This window comes from Saccopteryx bilineata, chromosome 12 (assembly GCF_036850765.1).
Source record: "Saccopteryx bilineata isolate mSacBil1 chromosome 12, mSacBil1_pri_phased_curated, whole genome shotgun sequence".
Lineage (NCBI taxonomy): Eukaryota > Metazoa > Chordata > Mammalia > Chiroptera > Emballonuridae > Saccopteryx > Saccopteryx bilineata.
The window spans coordinates 17,797,410-17,824,827 of record NC_089501.1 but is presented as its reverse complement, the minus strand read 5'-3'; positions in this window follow the sequence as shown (position 1 = coordinate 17,824,827).

Genomic DNA, 27,418 nt, shown 5'->3' with positions numbered 1-27,418 from the left:
TAAATCACCTTAGAATGAACAACAATTTAAAGGTACTTTAGCTATACTCCAGAAATTTTACTTGAGGTCTTGCCCATTATGAGCCTTGCTTTATAAACTATACCTTCATATCTGCCAAACCTTAGACTAGCCCTTGTAAAAACCATAAATGTGGTATAAACAGTGGCAGCCTTACATAATGAGGCGCCCTTGCCAAATGGAAGCAGAAGACAAGAAGCCCGCCTCCCACTAAGCAACATGTTCCAGGCCTCACAAGCCTGAAACACCATCATTCACGGAGAGGACTGGTTCCCGGCAGAAGTTCAGGTTCAGCCTGGGCTACAGAAGGGAAGAGCAGAGCCCTGCAGTCCTTCACAACAGAGGGGAGCACTCTATCTTATTTCCTTGTGTTCATGTCATCTATTAATATGAGCTCGCAGCAAGGGCAGAGATTCTGTTCATTTCCATGCTTATCATAGTGCATCAGACATATTAGTTTCTTGATAAATGTTAGTTGAGTTAAATTATTTTTTAATTTCCAGATGAGATTATTGAGAAGTTATTTGTTTCATGCACATGTTAGACACTGCATAATTCAAGTTACACAGAAATAGCACTTTCTCCTAGGAAGCATCAGTCTGACACGGTTGATATGTAGCAACAAAAGAAAGTAGGTGGATCAAAGTTAAGAGAAAAGTATTAATAGCAAATGTATTTTTGTGGGCTACAGGAAAGAAAAAGTGTTTAAGTGGGGAGAAAGTATAATGAGTTGCAGAGACCATCAGCTTCTGTTAGGCACACTTCTTGAAGGAGGTGATGTTTCATTGGACAAAGCCCAGGTACTAATGCCTCTTCTAAGCTCCATTTCTTATGAGATGTGTAACTTTGAGTGCATCTCCTTATGCCTCAATTTCTTCTAAAATTGAGATAATAATACTATTTGTCTTGAAAGGTTGTTATAGATATTGAGTTAATTTTGTATGTGCCTAGAACAGTGCCTGACATTCATATGAAGTATCTGTTTAATAACTAAATGAGATAAATAAATCCCTAAGCCCAGCAAAAAAAAACCCAGCAGTATATGATACCAGAAAAAGTTGGGGAATGAAGTTGGACCCAGAAAAATAGGAGATATCTACCCAAACTCTTTATGAAGTTGTTGTTGTTTTTTTTCCCCAGAAAAACTTAAGCTGTTTTGCATTGGCATTGATACTATTTAACTACTATTTTAATATGCATGTTTAGAGCATCCTCCCAATACATCAAGGTTGTGGGTTCTATCTGGTCAGGGCACTTACAAGAATCAACCAATAAATGCATAAATAAGTGGGATAGCAAATCAATGTCTCTCTCTCGTTGTGTCTTTCTTCTCTCTCAAATAAAATCAATAAAATAATTTTTAAAAAACAGCAATCTGAACATGTCAGTTCTCTAATGATTCATATTTAGATCTAGTATGTTGTTCATTTTGATAGAAATCTTCACTGAAATGATTTTAAGAGTTCTTCTATTTCTAGACTGTAAAACTATAGTTTAACATATTAGTTTCCATCTTTCTAAATTAATGAAAAGGTGAAAAATTACATCCTCTTTCAGTGTAATATTTCTTTCTTCCCTTCTCTTCCTTTTTTAAGTTTCAGTGCAATGTTGCTAGTACAAATTGTCCAGACTTTCATTTAAGTAAGAAGTTAAACCGTGGTCTCCGGAACATGAATAGCTCAATCCTTTGTAATCCACTGTAAATTTACCACTTCCGCTCCATCTGGACATAAGTAATAGGGCAAAATCGGAAAATGGTGTGTTTTGGGTGTTCTACACATTTTTTCACCTCATCTCTGTCACTCTGGGAGCATCATTTTTGTTTCCTTCTTGCAGAGCCTCATTTTTCATTGTCATACAAATTCCTCCTAAGAGGTGCTTCCCCCTACTCCTCATAGCAATTTGTGTTTTAGTTCCCTTCAAGGAATACTAAAATAAATCTCCGATTTGGGGTTAGTATGGAAAATATTTGTCAGTGAGTGCTTTCTGGCATCCTTCAATGAACACAGGCTGACTTTTCTTGAGACCAGATAGCAATGGAAGCACGAGTTCCATTCCTGTGGCTTTGTTTCCCTCCCTTTCCTTCTTACAGCTTCACTATTTGCAACATAGAATCCTGACTGATGCAGTCCGACTTGCACCCACAAAGGGCATAGCCTGTGGCAGAGACAACAGCAGCTTGAAGTCTATAGTTTGTTCACTGCTCACCGCCCTTCACAAATGAGACTTCCTCGCCAAGGCCTTTTCCCAGGGGAGGTCCTACTCAGACTCCAGTCAGCGTCTCTAAATGCAAAGACAGGAACACAAGCCTCAAAGCCAAACGTTGACTAACAAAGAAAAATAGTAAGAAACAAATCCTATAAGCAGGAATGTATTTCAGATGTTTCATAAATGTTTTCTCGCCTTCTTTTATCTACTTCTTTTAAAAAAATAACTAAAAGGGTGGGTTTAAGAAACCCCTTCAAAGATCATGACGTAACAAGTCCATTTTCTATATTTCATAGTGGAGCCATACTGGCTCGGGACTGCATACTTCCGATGTCCTTGTGGTTATTAATTTTGGAAAATATTACAGACTACAAGGGAATGCTCCCCTTGCCTCCGACAGTAAGCTTTGTCATATTTCCTCTGGAGACCAGCAATTAAAAAAAAAAAAAAATCATTGTTTGATATTTAGCAATGGAAATGTTAACAGTGTCTGTGATTTACTTAATGGATAATTTTACTCTCTGTAGTCTGGGTAAATGACATTTACGTGAGATCTGGTCTATGTTGCTTTGAAAATACCTTTATTCAGAAAAAAAGTCAAGCAAAATGTTTGACCTTTTCAGACTCCAGGGAAAATCTTCATTTTGTTTCTGATGGAAATGTGCTTGAAGGGGCGGTGGGAGACAAGTGAGCCTGAAAGTTATACTTGGCTCAGACCATGCGGCCTTGTGCTATTTGTGTGTCTGTAGTGGCAGAGATTTTCACAGCCACAAAAATATCCCCGTGGTCAAACATCTAAAAAATGTCTAGTCTGTTAAAAAACAAACAAACAAACAAAAAACAGGAAACAAAAAACATGACTTTCTAAGACAAATTTTTTCTTAATCTTGAATGTGTATGGAGCTCCGACAGCCATTTTACTTCCATGTTGCAAATTACCAGCGAAATGTCTAAAGGAAAAAACCAACTCAGATAGATCAAGTCAGAAAGTTGCCTCGCAAAGCAGTCTTCCTAAAACTGGGTGTTTTTCAGAATTGACAGCTTTCCGCAGGGATGAGATTCGGCACGGAAAGCCTGTAATTCTTGAACTGTGCTCCAAACAGATCAACTTTCCTTTTATGACTTTGTTTTTGAATTTTTCTGGGGTGGCACTGCAACTGTTTTAAGCATCTCCTTGCTCCCATCAGGGTTTTATGCATCGTCTCCCTGTTCACCTGAGGCTGTGCTGCTGAATTTCTGCTGTCCTGTGCAATACCCACACTGAACCAACAGCTCCCGGACTTTGAGACGATTCCAGGCTTGCCTCCATGTGGCAGCCAGATTGCCAGCTTCCTGGATGATTCATCTGTACCCGTTTGCAGGATCCAGGGAGAGACGTGCCCTGGTGAAGAAAGGGCAGAGCATTCTTCCTTTAATCCCAGCTTTGTGCATCTGTAGCCTTAGAGAGGCCATTAGAAGTTACACATCAGCAAAATAAGAACTACTCTAGTATTACAACACTTAATTTTGGGTTTTTGTTTTTTTTATGAAGCGCTGATGAGAAAAGTTCCATTGGTTTTGCTTAATCATTTAAATGGATGGGGTCAGAAATATGACACATCCTGTGTTTTGTGGCACTTCCTTGGTTTTCTCTCCTTCTGTCCCTTTGTTTACACCTTCTCACTGATGACAATCTTCAGTTGAATTTACTTTTGGTATTTTAACTCAAATGTTTATTCTTGAAATAAGACATTATTATTGGCCTAATCATCTGCCACTAGACAGATTTTTACTTCAATCATTCAAGAAAGCTGGTTATATGCCTCATCGTTCCATCCAACTATTAGAAATCAAATAAGAAAGCTTAATAAATAGCAATTTTGAAAACCACAGAATTAAAATAAGAAAGAAAACTTCTTGGGCATTATTTAGAAGAGTCATTGGAAGTCAGCTAATTCGTAGGATGTCTCATTTTTTGTCAAGGATTGGTATGATAATATGCCAGACGATAAAATAAAGTATAAAAGTTTATCCTTTTCTCTCAGTAGTCATTTAAATTGTTTTAGATATAATCACATATCTTATACATTGAAAGATACATGTGTTATATTTAGTTTGAAATATTTGCTCTGAGTATATGAAATACATGAAATAAAAGTTGTATGTTTTTTCTTCACATATTTTTATTGGGTTCATAAGAGTCAGAATAAATATTTTTGCAATAAAATGCACTGAAAGAACATATGTAAAAAAAAGATCACAAGCCTCCTCAAAGGCAAGCTTAAGAGATTACACAAAAATAGAGTACAAAACAGGAAAGGAGAGAGTTTGATTGGTGCTAATTTCTTGGCTTGAATCTTACAATCTTCTCAGAACATTGGTCAGTGCCATACTCATCTTTGACTGAATTAACACTCACAATGATATTTTCTTCATTTTTTTTGTAAAGTGTATTTTATTTATTATATTATACAGCCTAAAGCTTCTTTCAATTATTGTAAGAGAATATCCCACAGTATTGATCAATTTTATGTGTTACATTGTCTAGGCCAGGGGTCCCCAAACTACAGCCCACGGGCCGCATGCGGCCCCCTGAGGCCATTTATCCGGCCCCCACTGCACTTCCAAGAAGGGGCACCTCTTTCATTCGTGGTCAGTGAGAGGAGCAGAGTTCTCATTGAAATACTGGTCAGTTTATTGATTTAAATTTACTTGTTCTTTATTTTAAATATTGGATTTGTTCCTGTTTTGTTTTTTTACTTTAAAATAAGATATGTGCAGTGTGCATAGGGATTTGTTCATAGTTTTTTTTATAGTCCGGCCCTCCAATAGTCTGAGGGACAGTGAACTGGCCCCCTGTGTAAAAAGTTTGGGGACCCCTGGTCTAGGCTATGGTACCTAGATGTTTCATCACACACGTCTATATAATTCTTTAAATGTATTTTTTAGATGTGATTAACATTTAAATCTATAGACTTAGAGTAAAGCAGATTATCTTCAAAAATACAGTGGGCCTCATTCAATCAGTTGAAAGCCTTAAGAAAAAGACTAAGGTCCCTCCTAAAAAAGAAAATACTGTCTCCAGACCACCTGCGGATTTATAATAGTCACCTCAACTCTTCCCTGGGTCCCCAGACTGCCCTGTAGATTCCAGACCTAACTGCCAACACAATGGCATGAGCTAATTTCTTAAAATAAATTTTTCTCTTTCTCTGTACATAGACAGCCTGCTAACTCTGTTTTTCTTGAGAACTCTAACTAACACACCTATTTTTTTATCGTTACTATTTTAGCTTGAAATTTTTTTCTTGGCCTTTACCACTGTTAATCCCTCTATATACCTTCTTGGGTGATACTGATGGGATTCATCAGTAGTCGAGTAAGGCAGGCACAGGAGAATGAGGGAATAGCAAAACAAAGAGTTGAGGAAATGAAGTAGAACTGTACTCATGCCCTGGCTGTGTTTATTCAAGGGCATTCCATGCATTGCCATCCAAAAAGGAAAGGAAAGGAAAAAGTGAATTTGACATACTCAGGCAGTGAGGTCTGTGCAATTAGGAACAAAGGTCAGTTGAATGCTAAGAAGAAACCATTGGAATCATGTCTTTTTAAATTTTATTAGTCATAGATTTTAGAGTTACAATGTTATCCTGAATCACAAACATCATTTATTTCCTGATTAGACAATGCCAAATGAACTTCAAGCCCTCTTGCAGGAAGGCTTATATCTCTTGGCTGGCAAGGTAGCTATGTCAGCTTGGCATGGGCCAATTCCTCTTGTACTGACAATGCTTATTTCCAGGTAATTGATGCGAAAATTGTCACACTAAGAAGTCTGTAAGTATCAGGAGGCCAGAGACTCACGGTTGACCTTGGTGAAAAACTGTCCTGGAAAACTGTCCCTACTTCACTAACATTCTTTTGTGGTACCCTGACCAGCTACATTGAGAGACTTAATTTCAGAGAAAGCCACACAAGACCAGGGATAAACTGGAGGCTGGCAATCAAAGATCTAAAAACGTATAGCTTTTACAATCGCTAGAGTAGCCCAGAGAATACTGAACGAGTGTTGTCTTTTTGACATTGCAAAAATTCTCTTTATTAACCAACTGATTTGAACCTCTTATGGCAGGTCAACTAAGGGTCAGCCAATGCCATCCAAATTAAGAAGCGAAGATTGTTTAAATGAACACCTTTACATTCATGCACACATTTGTGTTAATTTTTAAAATATTTTTCCCATTGATTCGAGAGAGAGAGAGAGAGAGAAAAGCATCAACTCATTGCTCCACTTAGTCATTCCATTTAGTTGTGCCCTGACTGGGGATTAACTCTCACCTTTGACTTACCAGAACCACTTATCCACTGAGCCACCTGCATACGGCCACATTTGTATAAATTTTAACCAGAAACCCAATTCTGCTTCTTGGCAAAGGAAAAAGTCCAATTAGCTTAGGCTTAATGCAGATTGCTGGAGAAAGGTTCAATGATCCTTTCCCAACCATCTTCAATGTTAGTTTTGAAAACATATTTGAATACACAGAAAAGAACTTTGATGTTACCATATTCTCATGCAGAATTACCATGTGTGTTTCCAAGAATGTCAGAATGAAGGACGTGGCCCTCTGGAGAATCTAGAATGAAAACATAATAAAACCTACATCATTCTAAGAGGAAAATATGAGATAGGAACTAGTATATCTGAGCATATACAGCACATCAGACACTTTTCCATTATCTGTTTATTCTCACAATTTTTGATTGAGTTGGTACTATCCACATTTCATGGGTTACCAGTTTGAAGCCCAGAAAAATTTGCTTCCTGCACATAGTTTGCATGTTGATAGATAGATATTGCTCTTTTCTATAAACCCCAAAATAAAAAGATAAAATAATGTTTTACATCTTGGATTTATTAATACATTATTTATATATCATTTGTACATCGCATAATGGCTCACAATAGGCAAAATATGTTGACTTCAACTGAATATTTTTTCTTCCAGCAAAAATAAAATATATGCTTACATATTGCAAATAAAATTGACAGGTTTTGGTTTGGATAAAATATAGCATATTCTTTAAAGGGTGCACATTTGTTCCAAATGTTTTCTGAGAACCGTTGTACTGTTAACTGATGCACATGATGACAGGAGCACCATTTGGAGGAAATGATTTATTAGCACACCATAGTCATATGTATGTATGAACATTTCATCCATCAGAGCCTGACCCACTGTCAACAGCAAGAGAGCTCTGAGCTGTTTTTCCAGAAATGGAGATGTGTTTTACTTGAACCAACTAAATTTTCACTCAGTTCTTTCGTGATCAATAGAAAATATTCCGAATACGCTTGGGTGGCATTTTCTCTAACCAACACTAAGAATTTATCTCATATTATAAACAAATATCCATAGCAATTATAATAATAATGATAGTAATCATTACTTACCAGGGATAATGCAGCTTAAATGATAAAAAGTAGATTCTAACTCAGTCTGTCATGCCAGAAACTGGGCTCTTGACAACCACTATTACCATATACTCTTAAATTCATATTTTTAAAATTAAATATCCAAACTGCAGAATTAAAAATCATACTGCTTTCAGAACATTTACATCTGAAAATAGCACATATATATGATAAATGAGGGTGACAGTGTAACTTAACCATATTCCATCAACTAAAATAAGATGCATTTTTTCAGATGTTAATATTTCTGAACTGAAGATGTACCTTAACTTTATGTCCTAACTAAATTGACAATAACTTTTTCTTTTATAATGGTGCATAACATATTGGTGTGCCTTATAATTTATGGCATTTTTAGATTTTATTAAATCTAAACCCACTTATGTTTATTTTGCAGACAAGACTAATATGTTTACCATATTATGTCACTTGTAAAAATTGTTATGATAATATATACTCAGGTACATTAATGTATATAATCTGGTATATTCTCATTTATACATATATGTCTCCTCATAAAAATATCTTGTGATTTGAACAATTCTGACACTTTTATCACCTCTATTTCACAATTAAGGAAACTGGGACTTAGAGAGACTAAGTGCATGGCCCAAGGTTTTATAATTGCCAAGGTTTTAAGGTCCTCAGAGGATGCTTAAAACTGCAGACAGTACCAAATCCTATATACACTATGTTTTTTCCTGTACATACATACTTATGATATATTTTAATTTGTTAACTAGGTACAGTACAATTAACAATACCTAGCAATTATAATAATATACTGTACTACAAGTATGGGAATGGTTTTGAGGCCATTATTAAGTAAAATAAGGGTTACTTGAACACAGACACTGATACCGTGACCGTGAATCTGAGAACTGAGGTGGTCTTGGGGGGCAGTTTGTGGAACTGAGCCTTTTAGCTGTGGAATCGGATTCTATCTCTGAATAGACAGTGCTAGAAGCGAGTTGAATACTTGGACACTGCTGGCATCTGAAAATGGCATGTTGGTGTGGAGAAACTTAACACACACATTGGAATGAGGTCTGGGAATCCTTTTTAGGCAAAATCAAAACAAATCTTTGACTCCAAATTCAGTGGCATTTTTCACAATTGCCCCATTGTGTGTTTATAATCTCACAGATTATTTCAACCTTACAAATTTATATAAACTCTTTAAAGGAATTGACAGGATCCAACTATTAAGCTTCAAGCTTTGCCATGCCATTGTTAAACTCTTAAAGAGAATTCCAGTGGCCTTGGCCCAATTAGAAGCTGAGAATCGTTACCAGGAAGCAGGGAGATTTATAATTTCTGAAACACAAACCAAGGGAAAAGGACCTAGTGTAAAGGAAGTACTTTTAAAGTCTTCTTTTCATCCATCTAGTTTGGTAAAAGTGATCACTAATTAATAATGTTGATTTTCTTTCTATATTTCGCAAGTATGCCTGGCTGCTATAGTGAGGAGGTTAGGAAAACAAGTGGTGGAGCCCGACCTGGCGGCGGCCCAGTGGACAGCACGTCGGCTTGGGACACCAAGAGCCCAGGTTCAAAACCTGATATCACTGGCTTGAGTGTGGGATCATAGACATAACCCCATGGTCGCTGGCATGAAGCCCAAGGTTGAGCCCAACATCACCAGCTAGAGCAAGGGGTCACTGACTCTGCTGGAGCCCCCCGCCATCATCAAGGCACATATGAGAAAGCAGTCAATGAACAACTAAGGTGCCATAACTATGAGTTGATGCTTCTCATCTCTCTCCCTTCCTGTCTGTCTGTCCCTGTCTCTCTCTTAAAAAAAAAAAAAAAAAAAAAAGTTGTGGAAGCTGATTGAGAGAAGCCTGTATTCTTTCCTTGATTTTGTGCCCAATTCAGTTTTAAACTTAAGAATCAAAATCAATTTCTCCATTTGTATTTATACACATGAAAGAAATTATATTTCCCTGCTCACTCCCACCCTAAAGTTTTTGAGGGGAAGTGAGATGACATATAGCAAAGACTTTTAGATACTCAAGATGTTACAAGAGTAAATCGATTCCCCAATTCTCTACATCTTTTCTAGAAAGAACCTAGTAATATTTGCCAAAAGCTATTCAATATAAATATAACATTATTTATTATTTGCCCCAGGAAACACACAACCCAGAGTGTCTGTGGTACAATTTCACCAATATGTTTTCCTTGTGGGTTATTATTTCCCATCCACTAGAACTTGCCTTTTTGTTTTCTCAAAGCCACTCAAACAGTTTTAAAAGGCACAACATTGTATTTGAGGTTTGTTATAGCTTGAAAACTGTATCTCAGTGAAATTATTTTAATTTAACAAAACGAGTCAAATTTATATCAGAATAAATTAAACATAGCTCAGGCCATGATTCTGACACTTTTTCATATACTTACGAAGGAAGTTGCATCAATAAGACCAATAATTGTATCTGATGTCATACCTAAAGTCATTCTTATATACAAACAAAAGACACATTGTTTTTATATAACAAAGTATTGTGGGTAAGAAGTGACCTAAAACTTCACACTGTATGTTTGTAACATATATTTAAACTTATGGCCTTACCCAAAATATGGCCTATACAATTTTAGGCAGGATAATCTAAGTATCAGAGATAAAATTTAACTTTCTCAGTAAACTGTAAAAAAAAAAAAAAAAAAGAAGATATTCAACATAAATAAAACTCTTGGATTTAGAAATGTGACACAGTAGGTGCCCTTTTCTGAGTGCCACTCTAGGTAACAGGAGAGCACTTGATACATTTCATTTGTCATCACAAAAGCCCCTTGTACAGAGAAGGAAGTTCTGATTCAGATAGTCATCTTGAATTAACAAGCAAACAACAGAGAGGAGTCAGTATGCAAATTCAGGACACCAGCAACACAGCCCCCTACCTCCAATCATGCCATTCTGTCCCTGCTTGAAAGTCATCATTTTCAGAAGCCAAATTACTCCTTTATTTTCCTTCTGATGACTACTGTTTAGTTATAAAAATGCAGCACACTTTCTACCAATCCAATACGTATCTCCTCTTCCCACAGCACTGTACTTAAGGGCAAAACTGAGTTATGCAGACTAGTTTATTTCACTGAAGAAAGGTAAGCTGCATCAAGGCAGGTCTTACCAACTGTTGGGCAAATAAAATATATTATGCTCACTTTGTTAAAGATGGCGCTGCCCACATGGAGGCCTGTCGCCCAGGTGATATTAACGTGTGTTTAGGGTGGGCTGTGGGCAGGCAGGATCCTTGTAGCCTGGGGCTTGGTTTTAGGACTAAGCCTTTCCCACCCTTTTTGATGTGGGTGGTACAATCCCATCATGCCTCAGATGGGTGACTTTGTATTAGAGACTTCCTATTTTGTATATTGGATTAAAGGTTTTGATTTCTACACTATAAAATGGGGGCAGAATGGGGGCTTGCTCTCTTGGTTCCTGAGATTAGCATTAGAGAGCAGAGAGCAGAGAAAGGCCACGTGGAGGAGGCCAGGAGAAGCAGCCAAGATGGTGGAGTGCTGAGTGAGAAGCCAGTTTGTGCAGAGTTTGTGCAGGAAGAAGGAAGGAGATGGGGAACATAGGTGAATAAGTCTGGTGAGCTAGAAACCTTTGATTCTAGGAAACTTGGATAAGTCAGTAGCTTTGTGAGCACTGAATGTGAGTGGGTTTTGGAGCCCAGTGTGTGTTTTTACTTGCCCACTGGGTGCAAGCTAGGATTAAAGATGACCATCAGTTTTTGGCTCCGTTGTTTCTTTACCGACTGTCCGAATCCAATGCAAACCTGAATGGGCCAGGCTGCTGTGATGGTAGCCGTGGCTACTGGCCTCACACCAACCATTTGTTTCTCTGATGTACACCAGGTGTCTAGAGCAGTTCCACACTTAGAAAGTATCCAGGTGAGATACTCGATGTCTTTTATCGGGATCTTCTGAGATCAGATGCTTTTCAGGTATACCTATAGGTTTGTATATTTCTCCATATAGCATGCATGATGTGAATAGTCATCCAAGCAACTTTCTGAATAGTTTCCCAACTGAATAGAAATAAAGTTACTTTACATTAACCATTGTTTACCTCTTAAAATACGCTATATGCAACCTGTATTTAGTACCTCAATTAGGCAAAAATGTTGTGAAGTAGAAACTATGAGGTCATGGTTTATTCTACTTAAAATTAGAAAATGTTGAATACTAGAAAGTTCTACATGAGTTAACCACAAACTTAAAATTGTACCTCAGATCAAATTTATACGTAATCCTCTTTCCAATAATCTTTCTGTGACTATTTTAAAATATTTATAAATAGTCCATATCTTATATATGATGAGGTTGTGTATTTATAATTTTGTTAGATCAAAACATCTAGAAGAAAAATTGGGGGTGTAATTGTTATAATTTATACAAAGTAATTCTGCATGTGAGTCCATCCACTGAAGAGAAAAATATTCTTATAACAGCCTTATATAGTCCCCTAGTTCAAGTTTACTCCTTCACCAAGTATTATTAGGCACCTGTGACTAAGCGTGGCAGTTCTGAGTTGGTCTAGAAATTTTTTTTTAATTATTAGCTATATCCTTACTGTTTAAACAGTGTAGTTTCATTTTAAGACAAGACTTACGTACAAGCAAAGAAATTTAATGTAAAATGTAAACTACTGTATATGTCAATAATATCACCGTAATATATCCGTTAAGCGAATTAGGTCTTTCACCATTCCCAAGTGAGCTTTCATTCACTTAGGTTTGGTGGAATTAAGCAATCAGACTTATAAACAAAGCCTTGGTGTACAGATAAGACACTCCCTCAGTTTCAGATTTTCCTGAATCCTTTAATTCAGGCTGTCTTTATTTAGCCATTTTACCATCTGACCATGGAGGGCTGAATCTCATTACTAGGTTCTTATTTTATTTCACTTATTTCTAAATAATTAATTGACTTTTTTTTTTCTTCTGAAGTTGGAAGCGGGAAGGCAGTCAGACAGACTCCCGCATGTGTCCGACCAGGATCCACCGGCATGCGCACCAGGGGGCGATGCTCTGCCCATCTGAGCCGTTGCTCTGTTGTGATCAGAGCCATTCTAGTGCCTGAAGTAGAGGCCATGGAGCCATCCTCAGTACCCGGGCCAACTTTGCTCCAATGGAGCCTCGGCTGCAGGAGGGGAAGAGAGAGACAGAGAGGAAGGAGAGGGGGAGGGGTGGAGAAGCAAATGGGCGTTTCTCCTGTGTGCCCTGGCCAGGAATCGAACCTGGGACTCCTACATGCCAGGCCGACGCTCTACCACTGAGCCAACTGGCCAGGGCCTAATTGACTATTTTTAGTACCATTTTAGATTTATATGGGGAGATAGTACAGTTACATACACCTGCCTTCAACCCCTCCCCAAGCGCTTTCCCTTATTATTAACATCTTGCGTTAGTTTGGTATACTTGTTATAATTAATGAGCTAATAATGATACACTATTATTAACTAAAATCTATATCTTTTATTGTTATTCTAACAAATTTTATCAATCATACTCTGTTGATTGAACCAGTTTTTTGTTTTATTTTATTTTTCAAGTTTCAGTTTGTTCACCAGCCATTATGGTAATTGCTGGGAATAAAATGGTAATAAAAACAGCCTTCTGTTTATTACAGGCTACCAAGGGAGATAGACATTACTTAAATAAAAGTATAACTAGCATTTATTCAGGGCCAAGTCCAGTTCTAAGCATTAGTGCTAACTTATTTTGTCCTCACACTACTCTTTTTTTAATCCTGTTTTTTGTTTTTATAGAAAATTGAGGACAGAAAGGTTAAGCAACTTGTCACACCCAATTAGAAAGGGGAAGAGCCATGAGATGAACTCAGGGCTGTAGAACACATGCCTTCAACCACTTCCCAATGCTGCCTTGTGGAGTAGTAAGTCTACAGACGAGACATATCAGCATGTATGAGTGTAAAAGCAACAGTCACTGGGCTTTTTATTTAATTTATATTTTATGATTTCATTTGAAGCAACACTGGGCAGATAAAATGTATTATGCTCACTTTGTTAAAGAGGCCGTTGCCCAGGTGGTATTAATGTGTGTTGGGGTGGGCTAAAGGCAGGCAGAATCCTTGTAGCCTGGGGCTTGGTTTTGGGATTAAGCCTTTCCTACCCTTTTTGGTGTAAGGTGGTACAATCCTATCATGCCTCAGAGAAGTGACTTTGTATTAGAGACTTCCCTATTATGTATATTGGATTAAGGGTTTGGATTTCTACACTATAAAATGGGAACGGAGCGGGAGTTTGGCTCTTGATTCCTGAGGTTAGCATGAGAGAGCAGAGAGAGTAGAGCCAGCAGCAGAGAAAGGCCATGTGGCCAGGAAAAGCAGCCAAGATGGCGGAGTGCTGAGTGAGATGCCAGTTTGTACAGTTTGTATCTGGGATAAGGAAGGAGATGGGGAACTGAGGAGAATAAGGCTGGTGAGCTAGAAATCTTTGATTCTAGGAAACTCGGATAAGTTAGTGGCTTTGTGAGCACTGAATGTGATTGGGTTTTGGAGCCCAGTGTGTGTTTTTACTTGCCCGCCGGGTGCAAGCTAGGATTAAAGACTATGGCCCACCAGTTTGTGGCTCCGTTGTTTCTTTACCGACTGTCCGAATCCAATGCGAACCTGCATGGGCCAGAAGGCTGCTGTGATAGTGGCCCTGGCTCTGCCTACTGGCTCTACAAACACTATAAGGAATCTCTGTTATAGCAAAGTATTTAGACTGTCAAAAGCCATCTAAATGCACAGCATTCTTTTGGAAAACTGGATATTAGAATTGGTCAATTTTTATTTCTGTTTTTGTTTTTGTTTGAACCTCTCAGGGACTATAATTGTTGTTTGACTGTCACTTTTAACCTCCACCTAAAGGACTCAATAATCAAAACACAGCCAGCCCTCAATGTGTATTCATGACTCAAGACATGTGGAAAGTTCTGAGAACCAAACATGATATAGATCTGACCATTTCCTATGGTCGCATTGTATTTAAGCACATGTAATGGAGGATGTCTAAACCCATACCTGTTGCCTGTAGTCACTTTCCCAGGAGATCCTGCTATAATTCTTCTTAGTGGCAGATGAAGTAATCATTTCATTCGGTGCTACCTAAGCCACAAAGAATCTTTCTTTATCAAAGTCACTGTTGCAAAGATAAGCACAATGGATGATCTTATCTATGCTATCTCCCAAGCAGATAAAAATTCCTCCAGTTTTCTAAGCTTTCATTCTATGCCATTGAATTTTTTTCCCAAGGAAAGTGATAAAGCCCCTTGATTTAAGTCATTCAAATCTTGGCTAGACAAAGCAGTTTAAATCATTTTGTGAGAAAGGAGCAATATGTTTTAACTATTTATGTTCTCTACTTCCTCTAAACTTCAAAGCTAAGAAAATCATTTGCAGGTTAACTATGGAACAGCCTTTTACCTTGACCAATTCTTAGATGCATCAGCCCACAAAAATACTCTCTACCCTGGTTAATTTACATATGTAGCTCCTCAACACAATAATAATTCAAGAGAAATTTTGTAAGCATATAAAAGCTGGACAACTATCATAAAGTTGCACTGCTATGGTATCAGTAATGTGCTCCCTTACAATACCTTTTAAAGGGAATCTTTAAAACACCTTGACCAGGCCTGACCTGTGGTGGCTCAGTGGATAAAGCGTCGACCTGGAAATGCTGAGGTGGCAGGTTTGAAACCCTGGGCTTGCCTGGTCAAGGCACATATGGGAGTTGATGCTTCCAGCTCCTCCCCTCTTCTCTCTCTCTCTCTCTTCTCTAAAATGAATAAATAAAATAAAAATTAAAAAAATAAAACACCTTGACCACTTTTGTTCCTCATTCTTTACAAATGTTCTTTTGGGAAAACTCGTTTCAGTCTACCTCCTGTGTTTCTTCCCTGTGTGTCTCCTTCAGTGTTCACACAGAATATTTCACTTCTAACACTTCTGGTCACCAGATATATAAAGGGTTTTCCCCACACCAAGCAATTCTCTGAGACATCATCTGGGTATCCTACAATTTAATTCAATTCTGACACCATTGTTGATGTAAGAATCTTTAATCTTGTAAAGAATTTTTATAAAAATGTACTGTAGTTAGTCAAACAGAAGATGTACCTGGAAGCAAGATCTAACCTGACTGAGGAAAATGCTTTTGAAAATAACAGCTTGCAGTTTCTTTTATGCATTTGAGGTTAAGGAGGGAAGATTACATGAAAGTGAGAGCTAACATGGCAGGGGTAGAATTACAGGTTAGTTAAGATTATGTGTTCTCTTAAGGATGATCATGTATTAGAAGGAGAGGTCTGAAAGGGGACATTTCCAAGGTGTGTTAACCTAGATGTACAAAAACAATGGACAGAGATTGATTAAAGCAAAGCTAAGCCTTTACTAAAAAAGTTATATGTTTGGAGCATGACTACCCACCATGTCCTGTCCAGTTAGAAATTTATGATCAGATTTCCCTGTGAGTTTATTTTCCACAAAATCCTTTTTTCACTCACCTTAACTACCTTGAAATTATATCAGATCCTACAGGTTAAGTGCTCAACAAGACAGGCCCTTCAACACACCACACAGACACACACACAAACTCTCTCTCTCTCTCTCTCTCTCTCTCTTCTGGCTCCAGGTGCCAGCCCACATTATCACCTGAGTTTCTGACCAACTGGTTATAGTTCAAAAGTTCCAAGGGACCCCTTCCTCTGGTTTGATTACTTTCCTTGAACAGCTTACAGAACTCAGGAAAACCTTTATATTTACAAGTTTTTTAAAGGATAAGGTAGGATACATATGAACAACCAAATTAAGAGATACATAAGGTGAGGTCAGAGAGAAGCCCAAGGTGAGGAGCCTATGACCCCGTGGAGTTGGGATGTATTACCCTTGTAGTGTGGATGTGTTAGCCAACCCGGAAACTCTCCAAATCTTATACTACTGGATTTTGTTGAGACTTCTTCATATAGGCATGATCAATTATTAACTCTGTTTCTAACCCTTCTCCCTTTTCTGGAGAATGAGGGGTGGGGCTAAAAATTTCAAGCTTCTAATGATGACTTGGTCTTACTGTTGACCAGCCTCTATCCAGGAGCCATCAGGAGCCCACCCAGAGTCACATCAGGAGAACAAAAGATGCTCTCTTAGTGCTCTTATCACCAAAGGAATTACAAGGGTTTCAGGGGCCTTGTGTCAGGAATAGGGGTGGAAGAGAAGAGACCAATACACATTTTTTTATTGTCCCACAGATGCTTATTGTTATTGAGCAAATGTTAAGAAATTTTCAACTCTGAACAAATAACTATTTTATCGATTACTCTATTGGTACCAGGTACCAAACAGATCCTTTCTCTTTAACCCCACAGACAAAAAAAAAAAAAAAAAAAAAAAAAAAATCTTACCCCATAGAAAAGGAAGTTAATGCTTAGAAAAATAAAATGCTATGTCCAGTTAATGTGAACAATATTTGAACACAGATCTCCAAACATTCAATCCTGTCCTTCCATTTCTGCTTACCCTGAGATGCCTCAATAACTTAGTATTAATTGCTCCAGAATGAGAAGAGGATCAAAATCTTATAAAAACAAGTAAAAAAGAATTTCCATGGAAATCAGGAAATTTCACATAGAAATATCTGTCCCAGGATCTCTCCAGACCAGCAACCTCTAGTCTCACTTCTTTCTTTCCTTTGCTCTCATTGTCAGGTGCCCCGCCCCTTAGGGTTCCTCTCTCTCTGGTCATGACCATGGAGGGAAACCATACTGCTGGATGCCACCTCTGGTCCAGGGAGGAATGGCTGCCTTCAAAGATGAGCATGCTACATACAGTATTTCAGAGAATTGTATACTTGAAACATATAACTTCATTAGTCAATGTCACTCAATAAATAAAAATAAAAAAGACCTTTTTATTTAAAAGTATTGTTGTTGATCACTGGGGAAAGTAAAATAAGATTTGAACATTGGCAATTTACAAAGTTTATAAACTTCTAGCAAGACTGACCCCTGGCTTTTATAGACTCCCTTAAGATGGAAATTGGTTCTATTTAAAGTAGAGCTCCCTTATCACTTCCCTGCCTTCAAAAAAGAATGCCCTGTAACTGTTTTCCCTGTGGAATAAATGAACAAGTCAGGATTGAAAACATCATCAAAGCAAATCTGCAGACATGTTTTAATTCCAGGTAAAGAATTGATCTATGGTTATTTTCTCACAATAATTAAAAAAAAAATCAACCACAAACTGTAGAAAGTAGATTTACTTTTATTCAACATTTCTTACATACAGAGAAAATTTATTTTTATCCATTTAAAAGAATTTCCAATTCTTCCTTGGAAAACTGATTCTTATTGAGCTAATAGGTTCACTTCTGAACAAAAATAGAGAAAAAACACAAGAAAGACTCTAAAATAAAATATGGAAACCTTTTTGCCTAAAACAATAAAGTCAAGTTTAGTGGGTTTATGTTTACAAATTATGACTAGTTTAACTAGCAAAAAATTCAAGACCACATTGTTTTATCTATAATTATCTTCATAAATGGTCAACCGCAGATTATATCTTGACTTTTGCTAGTAGCGATTTTTGGCCACTTCATGGTAAAATACTCAGTAAATCTATGAGAATTCTATGGAGCAATAAATAACTAGAGTTCCTTTCTATGGCTTAACCCCCAGAGGTCTCCCACATTGCTTATTTAATTATACTGTTACCCTTCATCTGTATCAAGTTTCAAAATCCTCTACTATATAACAAAAGAAAATGCTAAAGAAAGTGTTGAAGTGTAGGGTATGTGGCAATGCAAAACTGTAATATATCCCTTAAAGGTGGAAGTAAATAATATTTCACACAATAGATTAAGAATTCATTTTCAAGGTATGCTCTCAATTTTGTCAACTATGAAAAGAGAGTTGGACCAGATGATCAATAAAACCTTCTTTGCTATCATTCTTTGGTATAATGGTGATTTGATTCAATTCTTTGATTTAAAGCTGAATGTGAATAAATAACTGCTACTTTACTAGATAAGATTTAATGTCTATTTAAACACAATGTTGAAGTAGTTGTAATATTTTGGCTTTGAAAGGAAAAACATATTCAGTAACTTATTGTTATCCAAGTGGGTTCTCTTTATTCATGGTATTATCTCCTTTTGTTCATGTAAGCACAGTCTCCATACCGGAGATTTACTATCAATTATATTATTAAAATATTTATTAGATTATCATTATACTAAATTATCACTAATTTGTTACTTCTATATAAATCTAGATATTATTGTCATATTTCAGGTCCTGTTTTAGATTTAGGTTACTAATAAATCAATAAAACTTTTATTTTGTTGATGACATTATTAATACAACATAATTTTGTCATTAATAATGAAAATAAAATGTCACTGCCTTCATCATACACACATCTCTCTCTCTCTCTCTCTCTCTCTCTCTCACACACACACACACACACACACTTACACCCCTAAAGATTAGACTAGTCAACATATGTCTAAATTGCTTGACAATGAAAAACGATGGCATGTGCAGTATGAGAGAAGGACTCCGCACAGAAATCTCGGTGGCTATCCCTGCGTTTTCTTCCCAGAGTCATAAACAAACCCCAGTCTCTCTTTACACTTCTCTAGTTTACTCCTCCCTGCCTCCACCAGAGCCCAGGATCAATCCAAGATGACAGTGGAGTAAGCAAAAGCTACATTCACCTCCTCCAAGAATCAAACTGGAATTACAACTAATTTATAGAACATTTATTCTAAACAATAAGCTAAAGATTAGCTGAAGAGAAGTCTTATAATCAAGAATTTACAGAAAAAAATCACATCAACACTTTTCCAAACAAGTTGCTAGGGAAGAGTCACAAGCAGCATGTGATAATGGCCTATACCCGAGTCCCTCTCAAAAGACCCAGAGCCAACACAACAGTGACCAGCTTCAGATAGCATCAGAGAAAGCTCCAAGAAGCTTCACAAGTGGCATATCCAAAAGGAGACCTCAACAGACACCAATCCCTGTTGAGGCAAATTATACTTTGTGTGGTTAGCACCAGCACAGCAGCTCTCATGCCATGGTTAGGGTTGAGCCTCATAGTCAGTCAACCTAAGAGTCGATTTCGTGCATGAATGGGCCAATAGCAATCAATACTCAATTAAAATAGGAGGTCCCACATAACCCACACAGGGGACATTCCTGGAGCACAAGCTCAGGTGATCAAGGAAACACCACCACTGGAGTCCAGAGAACACCTACTACAAGGCCACCTCACCAAGACTATAAATCATAGCAGATCTCTCTAATACATAGAATCAAACACAAAAAGACAGTCAAAATGGAGAGACAAAGAAACAGGTTCCAAATGAAAGAAAAAAAGATATCTCCAGAAAAAGACCTAAATGAAATTGAGGCAAGCAATCTGTCAGATATACAGTTCAAAGTAATGGTTATAAGGATGGAAAATGACATCAAAACTATAAAAAAAGGAACATAAATGAAGAATACAAATCTGAAAAGAAGAAAACATTGGAAAGAAAAATAGTAAGTTGGAAGAAGCAGAAGATTGAATGAATGACTTGGAAGACAGGTAGAAAAAAAGCACCTAATCAGAGCAACAAAAAAATATATTTTTTTTTTAATGAGAATAGTTTAAGGTTTTTTTGGGACAACATGAACAATAGTCACATCATAGGAATACCAGAAGGAGAAGAGAGAGATCAAGGGATTGAAAGATTATTTAAAGAAATAAAGACTGAAAACTTCCTTTACATGGTGAAGGAAAAAGACAAATAAGCCTGGGAAACACAGAGTTCCAAACAAGAGGGACCCAAAGAAGCTCATGCCAAACACATCATAGTTAAAATTTCAAAGGTTAAAGACAAAGAAAGAATCTTAAGAGCAACAAATGAAAGACACTTACCTACAAAGAAGCTCTCACAAAATTGTCAGCTGATTTCTCAACAGCAACATTTCAGGCCAGAAGGGATTGGCATGAAATATTCAAAAATGATGAAAAGCAAAGACCTATAACCAAGACTGTATTACCCAACAAGGCTATCATTTAAAACCAAAGGAGAAATAGCTTCCCAGACAAGAGAAAGCTAGAATAGCTATCACCAAACCAGTATTACAAAAAATGTGAACGGGACTGTTTTTTAAAAAAAAAGAAGAAAACAAACAGAAGAAATAATTAAAAGAATAAAATGCCAATAAATATGTACTTATCAATAATTACTTAACATGTAAATGGATTAACTGCTCTAAATAAAAGATATAGGGTAGCTGAATGGATAAGACTCACATAGATGCAATCTACAAGAGACCCACCTCAAAATGAAAAACAAATGCACAGATTAAAAGTAAGGGATAGGCCTGATCAGGCAGTGGCGTAGTGGATAGAGCATTGGACTGGGATGCCGAGGACCCAGGTTCGAGACCCCGAGGTCGCCAGCTTGAGCGCGGGCTCATCTGGTTTGAGCAAAAGCTCACCAGCTTGGACCCAAGGTTGCTGGCTCCAGCAAGGGGTTACTCAGTCTGCTGAAGGCCTGCGGTCAAGGCACATATGAGAAAACAATCAAGGAACAACCAAGGTGTTGCAATGCACAATGAAAAACAAATGATTGATGCTTCTCATCTCTCCTCTCCTGTCTATCTCTCTCTCTGACTCTCTCTCTGTCTCTGTTAAAAAAAAAAAAAAGTAAGGGATAGAAAAAGATATTTTATGCAAATGAAAAGGAAAGTGTAGCAATATTTTACCTGACACAATAGACTTTAAAACAAAGACTATAGCCTGACCTGTGGTGGCGCAGTGGATAAAGCGTCGACCTGGAAATGCTGAGGTCGCTGGTTCGAAACCCTGGGCTTGCCTGATCAAGGCACATATGGGAGTTGATGCTTCCAGCTCCTCCCCTTTCTCTCTCTCTCTCTCTGTCTCTCTCTCCTCTCTCTCTCTCTCTCTCTCCTCTCTAAAAATGAATAAATAAATAAATAAATGTATCTTAAAACAAAGACTATAATAAGAGACTAAGAAGGATATTATATCATGATAAAGGGATCAATCCAACAAGAGGCTATAATATATACTCATGTAAACATTTAAGCACCCAGCATAGGAGAATCCAAATATGTAAAGCAAATATTGATGGATATAAAGAGAGAGATTGACAGTAATATAATCATAGTATTGTAGATTTTCCAGAAAGAAGGAAATGATAGCATTAAATGACACACTAGAGCCTAACCAGGCGGTGGCGCAGTGGAAAAAGCTTCAGACTAGAATGCAGAGTACCTAGGTTCGAGACCCCGAGGTCACCAGCTTGAGTGCGGGCTCATCTGGTTTGAGCAACGCTCACCAGCTTGGACCCAAGGTCACTGGCTTGAGCAAGGGGTTACTCAGTCTGCTGTAGCCCCACATTAAAGGCACATATGAGAAAGCAATCAATGAACACCTAAGGTGTCACAACAAAAAACTAATGATTGATGCTTCTCATCTCTCTCTGTTCCTGTCTGTCTGTCCCTATCTATCCCTCTCTTTGACTCTCTCTTTGTCTCTGTAAAAAAAAAAAAAGACACACTAGACCCGATCAATCTAAAGATAACTTCAGAGCATTTCACCCCAAAACAAGAGAATATACATTCTAAGTGCACATGGAACATTTTCTGGAATTGACCCCATGTTAGGACACAAAACAAGTCTCAATAAATTTAAGAAGATTAAAATCATATCAAGTATCTTCTCTGACCATAATGGTAAGAAACTAAAAATAAATCACACACACAGAAAAATCCCCACAAAGACATAGGTGCTAAATAACATGATATTAAACAATGACTGGGTTAACAAAGAAAAAAATTCAAAAGATAATTTGAACCAAATAAAAATGAGAACACACCAACCCAAAATCTATGAGACACAGCTAAAGCAGTTTTAAGAGGGAAATTTACAGCATACAGGCCAACTTCAAGAAACAAGAAAAATCTCAAATGAACAATATAATTTTACACTTAAAGGAACTTGAAAAAGAACAACAAAACTCACCATGAGTAGAAGAAAAAAAAATATGAAGATCAGAGCAGAAATTAACAAAATAAGAGTCTAAAATATCAATACAAAAGACAAATAAAAGCCTGACCAATGGTGGTAGAGTGGATAAAGTACCCACCTGGGATGCTGAGGGCCCAGGTTTGAAACCCTGAGGTTGCAGCCTGAGTGTGGGCTTGTCAGTTTGAGCACAGGGTCATAGGTGTGAGCTTGGAATCATTGACATGATCACAGAGTTGCTGGCTTAAGCCCAAAGTCACTGGTTTAAGCCAGGGGTCACTGGTTCAGGTTGAGCCCCCCCCCCCAAGTCAAGGCATGTATGAGAGGCAATAAACAACTAAAAGGAGGCAACTACAAGTTGGTACTTCTCATCTCTCACTTTTCCCTTTCTCTTTCCCTACTTGTCTCTCTCTCAGAAAAAAATAGATAAAAATTAAAGGGTGATTCTTTTAGAAGATAAACAAAATTGACAAACCTTTATCCAGACTGTTAAGAAAAAAGATAAAGCACCCCAATAAATTAAATCAGAAATTAAATAGGAGAAGTAACACCTGACACCAAAGAAATACAAATGATTTTAAAGAAAATATTACAAACAACTGCATGCCAACAAATTGGACAATCTAGAAGAAATGGATAAATTCCTAAAAACATATAATCTCCCAAAACTGAATCAGGATGAATCAGAGAATTTGAATAGACAGATTATAACTAGTGAAATTAAAGCAGTAATAAAAAAAAATACTGCCAACAAACAAAAGTCCTGAACCAGACAGCTTCATGGGTGAATTTTACCAAACATTCAGAGAAGAATTAATACCTATGCTTCTCAAACTATTTCAAAAATTTCAAGAGGAAGGAAGACTACCAAACTCATTTTATGAGGCCAGCATTATCCTAATTCCAAAACCAGATAAAGGCTCTACAAAGAAATAATATTTTATGTTAATATCCCTGATGAATATAGATGCTCAACTCCTCAACAAAATATTAGCAAACTGGATCCAGCAATGCATTTAAATAAATGCATCTAAATAAACCCCAAGTGGGATTTATTCCAGTGATGCAAACTTGGTACAATACTCACAAATCAATAAACATAATACACCACATAAACAAAATGAGTATAAAAAGACCATGTGATTATATCAATAAATGTCAAAAAAAAATTATAATAAAAACTCCTAGCAAAGTGGGAATAGAGGGAACATATCTCAATGTAATAAAGGCCATACATAACAAGTACACAGCCAACATCATATTCAATGGACAAAAACTAAAAGCATTCCTCTTAGATTAAAAAGCAAGACAGGGATATCTGCTTTTACCACTCTTTTTCAACATAGTACTGAAAGTCCTAGCCACAGCAATCAGCCAAAAAGAAGAAATAAAAGACATGTAAATTGAAAAAAAAAAAGTAAAACTGTCATTATTTACAGATGACATGATACTGTATATAAAGAACCCTAATGATTCTGCCAAATATCTATTAGAACTAATAAATAAATTCAGTAATTAGTAAGATACAAAATAAATATCCAGAAATCAGTTGCATTTTTATACACCAATAATGAACTATAAGGGAAACTAAGAAAACAATCTCATTCACAATTGTTTCAAAACAAATAAAATACGTAGGGATAAATTTAACCAAGGCTATAAAAGACTTGTACTCAGAAAATGATAGGACACTGAAGAAAGCAATTGAAGAAGATACAAATAAGTGGAATTGTATACTGTGTTCATGGATAAGAGGAATTAATATCATTAAAATATCTCTACTACCCAAAGCAATCTATAGATTTAATGCAATTCTTATCAAGATACCAATACCGTATTTCACAGAATTGAAAAAAATATTCCAAAAAGTTATATAAAACTACAGTTCTATATAACACAGCAATTTTGAACAAAAAAAAAAGTTAAAGGAATTATGCTGCCTAATGTGCAACTTTCCTACAAGGCCACAGTAATCAAAACTGCATAATACTTGCATTAAAACCAGGCATATAAATCAATGGAACAGAATAGAGGACCCAGAAAGGAACTCATGCCTTTATAGTGAATTATTATTTGACAAAGGAGGCAAAAACATACAATGGAACAAAGGTAGGCTATTGAATAAATGGTGTTGGAAAATTGAACAGAAACTGAACCATCTTCTTACACCATTCACAAGAATAAATTCAAAATAGATTAGCCTCAAAACCATAAAACTCCTAGAAGAAAACATAAGTAGTAAAATCTCAGCAAATTTGGCCTAGAAGAAACATAAGTAGTAAAATCTCAGTAAATTTGGCCCTGGCTGATTTGCTCGGTGGTAGAGTGTTGGCCAAGCGTGCACAAAGAAATCCCAGGTTCAACACCGTGTCAGAGCACACAGGAGAAGCAACCATCTACTTCTCCACCCACCTCCCTATCGCTCTCTCTCTTTCTCTCTCTCTCTCTCCCCCTCCTGCAGCCATGGCTCGAATGGCTCCAGCAAAGTTGGCCCTGGGCTCTGAGGATGGCTCCATGGCCTCACCGCAGGCACTAAAATTGCTCTGTTGCTGAGCAACAGGAGCTGTGGCCTAGCCAGATAGAACATTGCCTGGTAAGGGCTTGCCAGATGGAACCCAGTCAGGGCACATGCAGGAGTCTCTGCCTCCATGCCTTTCACTTAATTAAAAAAGAAAAAGAATCTCAGAAATTTCCTGTAGCAATGTTTTTTTCTGACATATCACCTTGGGTAAGGGAAACAACAGAAATATTAAACAAATGTGACTACATTAAACTAAAAAGGTTTTATACAGCAAAGGAAACCATTAACAAAATTTAGAAACAGTCCACTGAATGGGAGAATGTATTCACCATTGACACATCTGATAAAGGGTTATTACCCAAAATTCATAAGGAATTTATAAAATTCAACACCAAAAAACAAACAATCTCGCTGAAAAATGGGCAAAGGACCTGAATAGACACTTCTCCAAAGAGGACATCCAGATCTCCAACAGACATATGAAAAGATGCTCAAAGTCACTAATCATTAGAAATGCAAATAAAAACCTCAATGAGATATCATCTCACACCTGTCAGAGTGGCTATCTCTTGGTGAGGCTGTGGAGAAAAGGCAACACCTGAGAGAGTAAGGTCAGAAGCTGCCCATTCCTGGAAACCACCATAATATTCAAAAGATAATTATTCATGTGGCTTCAGTCTTTTTGTTATTAAAATGAATGTTCTTTGATAGCTCAGTCAAAAAATTAAAAAGAAACACAAGATGAGCTACTCAACAATTGAATTGGCTTTTTTTTTTTAAAAAAAGTAATGACACAGGAATATCTTTAAGATACAGTGTTAGCTTGACCTGTGGTGATGCCGTGGATAAAGCATCAACCTGGAACGCTGAGGTCGCCAGCCCCAAACCCTGAGCTTGCCTAGTCAAGGCACAAGTTGATGCTTCTGACTCTTCTCCCTCTTTTTTTCTCTCTCTCTTCTCTCTAAGAAAATCAATAAACACATCTTTAAAAAAATATATATGGGCCCTGGCTGGTTGACTTAGCAGAAGAGCCTTGGCCTGTAATGTGGGAAAGTCCCGGGGTCAATTCTGGTCAGGGCACACAGAAGAAGCAACCATCTGCTTCTCTTCTCCCTCCCACAGTCATGGCTCAAATGAGTAAGTTGGCCACAGGCGCTAAAGATGGCTCCATGGCCTCGCCTCAGGCGCTAAAGTATATTGCTCATAAAAATCTGGGGATATTTTATAGCTTCATGTTCATTTTGAAATATTTCCTAATTTTTGTGAACAGTATACCTTGGTTGCTGAACAACAAAGCAGCAGCCCCAGATGGGGGTTACCAGGTGCGGGAATCTGTCTCTCCGCCACCCTACCTCTTACTTGATTAAAAAAAAAAGATATAAGCCTGACCAGGAGGTGGCAGTGGATAGAGCATTGGGCTGGGATGTGGAGGACCCAGGTTTGAAACCCTGAGGTCATCGGCTTGAGGAAAGGCTCATCCCGCTTGAGTGATAGCTCACCAGCTTGAGTGCAGGGTCACTGGCTTAAGCATGGGATCATAGACATGACCCTGTGGTAGCTGACTGCAAGCCCAAGGTCCTTGGCTTGAGTCAAAGGTCACTGGCTTGAGCAAGGGGTCACTCGCTCTGCTGCAGCACCTCAGTCAAGGCACTTATGAGAAAGCAATCAATGAACAACTAAAGAGAATAAGGAGCCACAATGAAGAATGATGCTTCTCATCTCTCTCTCTTCCTGTCTGTCCCTGTTTGTCCCTCTCTCTGCCTCTCTCTCTGTCTCTGTCACACACACACACAAAAAGACATGATGTTAAGCAAAATAATAAAAGACATATTAAATATGGACCTGTGGTGGCGCAGTGGATAACGCATCGACCTGGAAATGCTGAGGTCGCTGGTTCAAAACCCTGGGCTTGCCTGGTCAAGGCACATATGGGAGTTGATGCTTCCAGCTCCTCCCGCCTTCTCTCTCTCTCTCTCTCTCCCTCTCTCTCTCCTCTTTAAAAAAAAAAAAAAATGAATAAAGAAAAAAAAAAAAGAAAAAAAAAAGATTTAAAAAAAAATAAAAAATAAAAGACATATTAAATATGAACTTAACTGGGGAAAGAAAAATTTATACAATAAAATGATAGGATATAAATCCCCTTAGTATGGTGAATCATTTGT